Below are 8,792 nucleotides of genomic sequence, written 5' to 3' on the forward strand. Positions count from 1 at the left end.
GGATTGGTGTTAGCTCTTCTCTAAATGTTTGATAGAATTCGCCTGTGAAGCCATCTGGTCCTGGGCTTTTGTTTGTTGGAAATTTTTAATCATAGTCTCGATTTCAGTGTGTGTGATTGGTCTGTTTATATTTTCTATTTCTTCCTGGTTCAGTCCCAGAAAGTTGTGCTTTTCTAAGAGTTTGTCCATTTCTTCATGGTTGTCCATTTTATTGGCATATCGTTGCTTGCAGTAATCTCTCATAATCTTTTGTATTTCTGCAGTGTCGGTTGTTACCTCTCCTTTTTCATTTCTAATTCTATTGATTTGAGTCTTCTCCCTTTTTTTCTTGATGAGTCTGGCTAATTTTTTTTCCATTTTGTTTATCTTCTCAAAGAACCAGCTTTTAGTTTTATTGATCTTTGCTATTGTTTCCTTTATTTCTTTTTCATTTATTTCTGATCTGATCTTTATGATTTCTTTCCTTCTGCTAAATTTGGGATTTTTTGTTCTTCTTTCTCTAATTGCTTTAGGTGTAAAGTTAGGTTGTTTATTTGAGATGTTTCTTGTGTCTTGAGGTAGGATTGTATTGCTATAAACTTCCCTCTTAGAACTGCTTTTGCTGCATCCCATAGGCGTTGGGTTGTTGTGTTTTCATTGTCATTTGTTTATAGGTATTTTTTGATTTCCTCTTTGATTTCCTCATTGATCTCTTGGTTATTAAGTAGTGTATTGTTTAGCCTCCATGTGTTTGTATTTTTCACAGATTTTTTCCTAAAATTGATATCTAGTCTCATAGCATTGTGGTCAGAAAAGATACTTGATATGATCTCAATTTTCTTAAATTTACCAAGGCTTGATTTGTGACCCAAAATATGCTCTACCCTGGAAAATGTTCCATGAGCACTTGAGAAGAAACTGTATTCTGTTTTTTTGGATGGAATGTCCTATAAATATCAATTAAGTCCATTTGTTTAATGTATCATTTAAAGGTAGTGTTTCCTTATTTATTTTCATTTTGGATGATCTGTCCATTGGTGAAAGTGGGGTGTTAAAGTTCCCTACTATTATTGTGTTACTGTCGATTTCCCCTTTTATGGCTGTTAGCATTTGCCTTATGTATTGAGGTGCTCTTATGTTGGGTGCATAAATATTTACAATTGTTATATCTTCTTCTTGGATTGATCCCTTGACCATTATGTGGGTCCTTCTTTGTCTCTTGTAATAGTCTTTATTTTAAAGTCTATTTTGTCTGATATGAGAATTGCTACTCCAGTTTTCTTTTGATTTCCATTTGCATGGAATATCTTTTTCCATCCCCTCACTTTCAGTCTGTATGTGTCCCTAGGTCTGAAGTGGGTCTTTTGTAGACAGCATATATACATGTCTTGTTTTTGTATCCATTCAGCCAGTCTATGTCTTTTGGTTGGAGCATTTAATTGATTTACATTTAAGGTAATTATCGATATATATGTTTCTATTACCATTATCTCAATTGTTTTGGGTTTGTTATTGTAGGTCTTTTCCTTCTCTTGTGTTTCCTGCCTAGAGAAGTTCCTTTAGCGTTTGTTTTAAAGCCGGTTTGGTGGTGCTGAATTCTATTAGCTTTTCCCTCTCTGTAGAGTTTTTAATTTTTCCATGGAATCGAAATGAGATCCTTGCTTGGTAGAGTAATCTTGGTTGCAGGTTTTTCCCTTTCATCACTTTAAATATATCCTGCCACTCCCTTGTGGCTTGCAGAGTTTCTGCTGAAAGAGCAGCTGTTAACCTTATGGGGATTCCCTTGTATGTTATTTGTTGTTTTTCCTTTGCTGCTTTTAATATTTTTTCTTTGTATGTAATTTTTGACAGTTTGATTAATATGTGTCTCGGCATGTTTCTCCTTGGATTTATCTTGTATGGGACTCTGCGCTTCCTGGACTTGACTATTTCCTTTCCCATATTAGGGAAGTTTTCAACTATAATCTCTTCAAATATTTTCTCAGTCCCTTTCATTCTCTCTTCTTCTTCTGGGACCCCTGTAATTCGAATGTTGGTGCGTTTAATGTTGTCCCAGAGGTCTCTGAGACTGTTCTCAATTCTTTTCATTCTTTTTTCTTTATTCTGCGCTGCGGTAGTTATTTCCACTGTTTTATCTTCCTGGTCACTTATCCGTTCTTCTGCCTCAGTTATTTTGCTATTGATTCCTTCTAGAGAATTTTAAATTTCATTTATTGTGTTGTTCATCATTGTGTGTTTGCTCTTCAGTTCTTCTAGGTCTTTGTTAAACGTTTCTTGTATTTTCTCCATTCTATTTCCAAGATTTTGGATCATCTTTACTATCATTACTCTGAATTCTTTTTCAGGTAGACTGTCTATTTCCTCTTCATTTGTTTGGTCTGGTGGGTTTTTTCCCTGCTCCTTCATCTGTTGTGTGTTTCTCTGTCTTCTCATTTTGCTTAACTTACTGTGTTTGGGGTCTCCTTTTTTCAGGCTGCAGGTTCATAGTTCCCATTGTTTTTGGTGTCTGCCCCCAGTGGCTAAGTTTGGTTCAGTGTGTTGTGTATAGGCTTCCTGGTGGAGGGGACTAGTGCCAGTGTTCTGGTGGATGAGGCTGGATCTGGTCTTTCTGGTGGGCAGGACCTCATCCGGTGGTGTGTTTTGGTGTGTCTGTGACCTTATTATGATTTTAGGCAGCCTCTCTGCTAATGGGTGGGGTTGTGTTCCTGTCTTGCTAGTTGTTTGGCATAGGGTGTCCAGCACTGCAGCTTGCTGGTCGTTGAGTGGAGCTGGGTCTTAGCATTGAGATGGAGATCTCTTGGAGAGCTTTGGAGATCTCTGGGAGACCTTTCGTCATTTGATATTATGTGGAGCTGGGAGGTCTCTGGTGGACCAATGTCCTGAACTCGGCTCTCCCACCTCAGAGGCAGAGGCCTGACACCCGGCCGGAGCACAAAAACCTTGTCAGCCACACAGCTCAGAAGAAAAGGGAGGAAAAAAGATAGAAAGAAAGAAGAAAAGAAATAAAAGAAATAAAGTTATTAAAATAAAACAAATTTTTAATTATTAAAAATTAAAAAGTAATAAAAAAAAGAAAAAAGAAAGCGAGAAAGAAGAGAGCAACCAAACCAAAAAACAAATCCACCAATGATAACAAGTGCTAAAAACTATGCTAAAAAAACAAAACAAAAAATGGACAGACAGAACCCTAGGACAAATGGTAAAAGAAAAACTATACAGACAAAATCACACAAAGGAGCATAAACATACACACTCACAAAAAGAGAAAAAGGAAAAAAATATATATATTAAAAAAAAGGAAGGGAGTAACTAAATCAATAAACAAGTCTACCAATGATAATAAACTCTAAATACTAAACTAAGAGAAACATAAAACCAGAAACAAATGAGATGCAGAAAGCAAACCCCAAGTCTACAGTTGCTCCCAAAGTACACCACCTCAATTTTGGGATGATTCGTTGTCTATTCAGGTATTCCAGTGTTGCAGGGTACATCAAGTTGATTGTGGAGATTTAATCCGCTGCTCCTGAGGCTTCTGGGAAAAATTTCCCTGTCTCTTCTTTGTTCACACAGCTCCTGGGGTTCAGCTTTGGATTTTGCCCTGCCTCTGCATGTAGGTCGCCTGAGCGTGTCTGTTCTTGGCTCAGGCAGGATGGGGTTAAAGTAGCAGGTGATTAGGGGGCTCTGGCTCACTCAGGTCTGGGGGAGGGAGGGGTATGGAATGCAGGGCGAGCCTGCAGTGGCAGAGGCCAGTGTGACATTGCAACAGCCTGAGCCACGCCATGTGTTCTACTGGGGAAGTTGTCCCTGGATCACGGGACCCTGGCAGTGGTGGGCTGCACAGGCTCCCGGGAGGGGAGGTGTGGATAGTAACCTGTGCTTGCACACAGGCTTCTTGATGGATACAGCAGCAGCTTTAGCATTTCATGCCCATCTGTGGTGTCCGCGCTGATAGCCGCGGCTCACATCTGTCTCTGGAGCTCGTTTAGGCGGTGCTCTGAATCCCCTCTCCTTGCGCACCCGGAAACAATGGTCTCTTGCCTCTTAGGCAGTTCCATACTTTTCCCCGGACTCCCTCCTGGCTAGCTGTGGTGCACTAGCCCCCTTCAGGCTGTGTTCACGCAGCCAACTCCTGTGCTCTCCCCGGGGTCTGACCTCCGAAGCCCGAGCCTCAGTTCCCAGCACCCACCCGCCCCAGCAGGTGAGCAGACAAGCCTCTTGGGCTGGTGAGTGCTGGTCGGCACCAATCCTCTGTGCAGGAATCTCTCCGCTTTGCCCTCTGCAACCCTGTTGCTGTGCTCTCCTCCGCGGCTCCGAAGCTTCCCCCCTCCACCACCCGCAGTCTCTGCCCATGAAGGGGCTTCCTAGTGTGTGGAAACTTTTCCTCCTTCACAGCTCCCTCCCAGAGGTGCAGGTCCCATCCCTATTCTTTTGTCTCTGTTTTTTCTTTTTTTTTCTTTTGCCCTACCCAGGTACATGGGGAGTGTCTTGCCTTTTGGGAAGTCTGAGGTCTTCTGCCAGCGTTCAGTAGGTACTCTGTAGGAGTTGTTCCCCATGTAGATGTATTTCTGATGTATTTGTGGGGAGGAAGGCGATCTCCACGTTTTACTCCTCTGCCTTCATGAAGGTCTCTCCCAGTTTTCCTCTTTTGATATAGAATATTTCTTAATATGTTATCATTTTACTTGCCACATCCTCTAATTAAAAGCCTCTGACTGGAACTGCATTCCAGTAAATATCTGTTACAACATGTCTGTACAAACGTCTGCTATATTTGTCTAAAATTCTCAGGACACTGGAAACTTAACATTCAAGTTTTATGTAATTCTGTTAACACCACTCTTAGAACAAAAAATTAAGGAAAATTTACAACTAAGGTACTGAAATAGCTAACAAAACTTCTGCCAGTTTAGAATATCTACTGTTGATGCTATCCATAGAGTTTTTGCTTTAGTGCCAGAATCAAAGATTCCATTTAAAAATTAAAATAAATAGAATGTCTGGGCCACTGGTTGGCAACTTTTGATTCATGGATTTTTGTGCTGCTGGTGTCATTGAACACAGAATTTATGTCTTCACTTTTTTTTAATGTTCTTATTTTTTACTAGGAATTTATTCATCTTTGAGTTCCATTTAATTTCAGTGTGCTCTATTTTCTCTACCTTTGCTTTGCTTCAGTATTGTTTTTCAACTTTTTACTATCACTTGGTTTTTTAAATGCATTTCCTCTTAACCAGATAATTTTTTTTTTCATTATGCACACTATTTAATGTGATAGTAATACCTTGCATTTACTGATTACTTGTCCTGGACCAGACAATGTACTATACAGATTTAATTTCTTACTATTCACTCCAGATGGAAGCCTGGGGATGAACTTAAGGTGACTTTAAAAAATAACGTGACATGGCATGTGTATTGAGTATATAAATTAAGATTCATACCTTACATAGCCCACCCTTCCTTAGGCAATAATGACCTTTAAAAATATTTTAAAAATAAGTTTCTTTCCCCAATGATACTTCTGTTTTACAAAGAGTGTTAATGAGGTACTTGTTGTTTCAAGTTTTTATAACTTCTGAACTTTTTTCATTAAACGTGGTTCTTAGTGATCACATTTATTCAACTAAAGAGAGTGAATAAAACTGACATTCATTGAACAGAAATACAGTCTCATTTAATACTCCCGCTCAAGGAGGTTGGTGTTACTCTTATGCTCTAATTACACAGGAGGAAGCTGAGGCACAAAGGATTAAAGTAATTTGTCCAAGGTCACAAAGCTGGCAAGTGAAAGAGCTGGAGTTTGATTACAAGTGGTCTGACTTCAAAGCATACTTAATGATATTTTAGTGAAAATTTTATTAGTCATGAGTGACAGAAATTTATCATCAACTTGCTTATGAGATGTGGCATAAAATGCCTCACATAGCTGAAAAATCTGGGAGTGGGCTTCCAAGTGTTGCTGGATTCAGATACATCAATAAGAACAAGGTCTATCTGTCACCATCCTTGTGGCTTCATTCTCAGACCACCTCCACATGACTAGAACGACAGTCACCAACAGCTGTAGGCTCATAAGGTCCTTGAAGCCAAAAATCATGGAGAGTGACAGCATTTTTCCTGCCACCTCTGGCAGTAATCCCAGGGAGGGCTATGATTAGCCTTGTTTGGATCACATGCCTAAAGACGAATTGTGGTCAAGGATTTTAAGGCAGCTACAGACAATAGTAGCCCTACCCAAACCGTAAAGACTGAACAAGGTTACTGCAGAAGAGAGGTTAGATGATCCCTTAAAAGAAGGATATTGAACAGGCAAAAAAAAAAAAAAGTCCATTAAATGTCCATTAATGCACACTGACATTAGACCTTGTGAATACTAAACGTATACAAAAACACCACATAAAACTTTACAAAAATACTGTGAGGTAGATTTTATCTTTATTTTTTCAGGTAACAGAAACAAAGACTGATACAACTTGCCCAAGTTCACACAATGGGTAAGTCATCGGATATTTTAAAGATAAATTATGTGCCCAACTGCACTGCTACTAGAGGAATAATGTACAAAATTCACATACCTAGACCTAAATGGGATGGCATCAAACCTAAGTATCAATTTTTTAAAGACTAAATGTACATAAGTGAATGAAATTAGACACTAGTCTGATTTAGTCCTTCGGTGTTTGGTGATAATCTTTAAAAACTACTCTAATGTCCTATGCATCCTAACTTTTACTTGCTATTTCCTGAGGGTATAAAATCAAAGAGAGGAAAATTTCTTTTGGGTGGATGTCAGTTTTATTTACATTCTTTAGTTGAATAAATGTGATTGCTAAGAACCATGTTTAATAAATTAAGTTCAGAAGTTACAAGAACTTGAAGCGACAGCAAGTACTTCCTTAACATTCTTTGTAAAACAGAAGTGTCATTGTGGAAAGAAACTTATTTTTTAATATTTTTAAAGGTCATTATTGCCTAGGGATGGGTAGACTATGTACGATATGAATCTTAATCTATATACTCAATACGCACGCCATGTCATATTATTTTTCTAAGTCATCTTAAGTCCATCTCCAGGCCTTCATTTGGAGTGAATAGGAAGAAATTAAATCTAAGATATTGCTGGGATATGCACCCCACCCACAGTTGTCTAAAATCCTAGGGTTGTGTGCAACATCAAGTTTGCGGGATGCCCCCTGAAATTATGGATCTGCAGTGGTATCTGGTGATACATCCATCACTCCTCTAAGGATGGTTCCTTCAGGTCTAGTGGCTCTCTGCTTCTCCTCCACTGGGTGCCCTAGGTCCTTGTAGAGGCTGAAACCACTGTGTCTAGGGTCCAGGCTCCCTGGAGGCTGCTACCTAGGGGGGGCCCACGGGGACCCACAAATCTTGGTCCCCTTTACAGTTTCTAGAAATGTCACATCTCTCACTATTTGGCCTCAAAGGCCTTACTCTTTTCTGCCTTCTCTCCTCATCTGCTGAGACAGCCAAAATGAGCTAATACTTTTACAAAAGATAGGAATGGCTACTGTCCTCAAGATGATTTTACTTCCAGCTCTGCAAGAACTCCAGGAGCAAGGAAATACAAATGGCTTGGCTACCAGCTTGAAACAGGAGAAAGAGGGAGAAACAGAAGATAAACACAAATTATTATCTTAAAGAGATTGTTCTTCAAATGACTAATTATATAAGAATAAATATCATTAAGAGTTCAGCCATTTTCCAAATACCTGATGGTCCACAACAGGGAATATTTTGTAACTTTACTCTGTACAAATTCAAATTATATTAGCCCTTCATTGTTTGTATAAGGGAGTAAATCACTTAACTAGTGAGTGGTCTCAGTCATATATACACACAGATACTGGAATGAGACATTATTTTCAACTTGCTCCTTGCTCTTCGTAAACCTTCTTGTCATGGTGTTCTTGAATTTGGACATTGTCAAGAATGTCAATAGTAGTAACATATACTTAACACGTGCATAAGAAAGCATAAGAAAGGGTAAGTGAAAGAGACTCTACTAAGGATTTATCAAAATTTTCAGCAAATCAGTTCAGCTCCCCAAAGAAAACCAAAACAGGATCAGGATCATTTCGACCTAAGTCACTCTACCTACATCTAAGATCCAAAAGTGCCTGATTTGTTTTCATAGATTTTCTCACCATCTTAAATACTATACAATTTGATGTTGCATTTCATTTTACTGTCTGCCACCTCCAACTAGTGTGTAAGCTCCCCAAGACAAGGGCAAGGGAACATGATCTGCTTTATTTAATGATGAAACCCCAGCACTTAGAACAGTGCCACATAGAAGGTACTTAGTAAATTATTGTTGAATAAATGAATAGGGGGCTAGATGATCAGTGGAAAAAAGGTCAAATGCCACCTCAGGCGGACGAGAGCAAGCAATCAAATTTTTCTTTATAGATTCGTGTGTGTCTGTGTTTGTGTATGTTTTAACACAGAAAGTGTTAGAATATAGACAGCTTTATTTCTTATTCCAAATTGTTGTTGCAGCTTCTTGTATACACACACATACATATACACACACGCAAATGTATGAAGAAATATTTTATCCTTTGCTTAAATATATATATGTATATGTATTTAAAGAATGTATAAAGAATCATAATAAAATATATAAAATCTGTATTAAGTACCTTCTGTGTTCCAGATCATATTCTTGGAGTGTTCATCTTGTTTAACTCATTTGATCCACACAACAGCATGCAAAGCTCTTAAGGTATGTCAATAGCAGTTAAACACTGAAAGCAAGGGGCGTCTTAGCATTCTCCACCCACCCTTTA

The sequence above is a fragment of the Eschrichtius robustus genome, chromosome 2 (genome assembly GCF_028021215.1).
Source record: "Eschrichtius robustus isolate mEscRob2 chromosome 2, mEscRob2.pri, whole genome shotgun sequence".
In the NCBI taxonomy this organism is placed as follows: Eukaryota; Metazoa; Chordata; class Mammalia; order Artiodactyla; family Eschrichtiidae; genus Eschrichtius; species Eschrichtius robustus.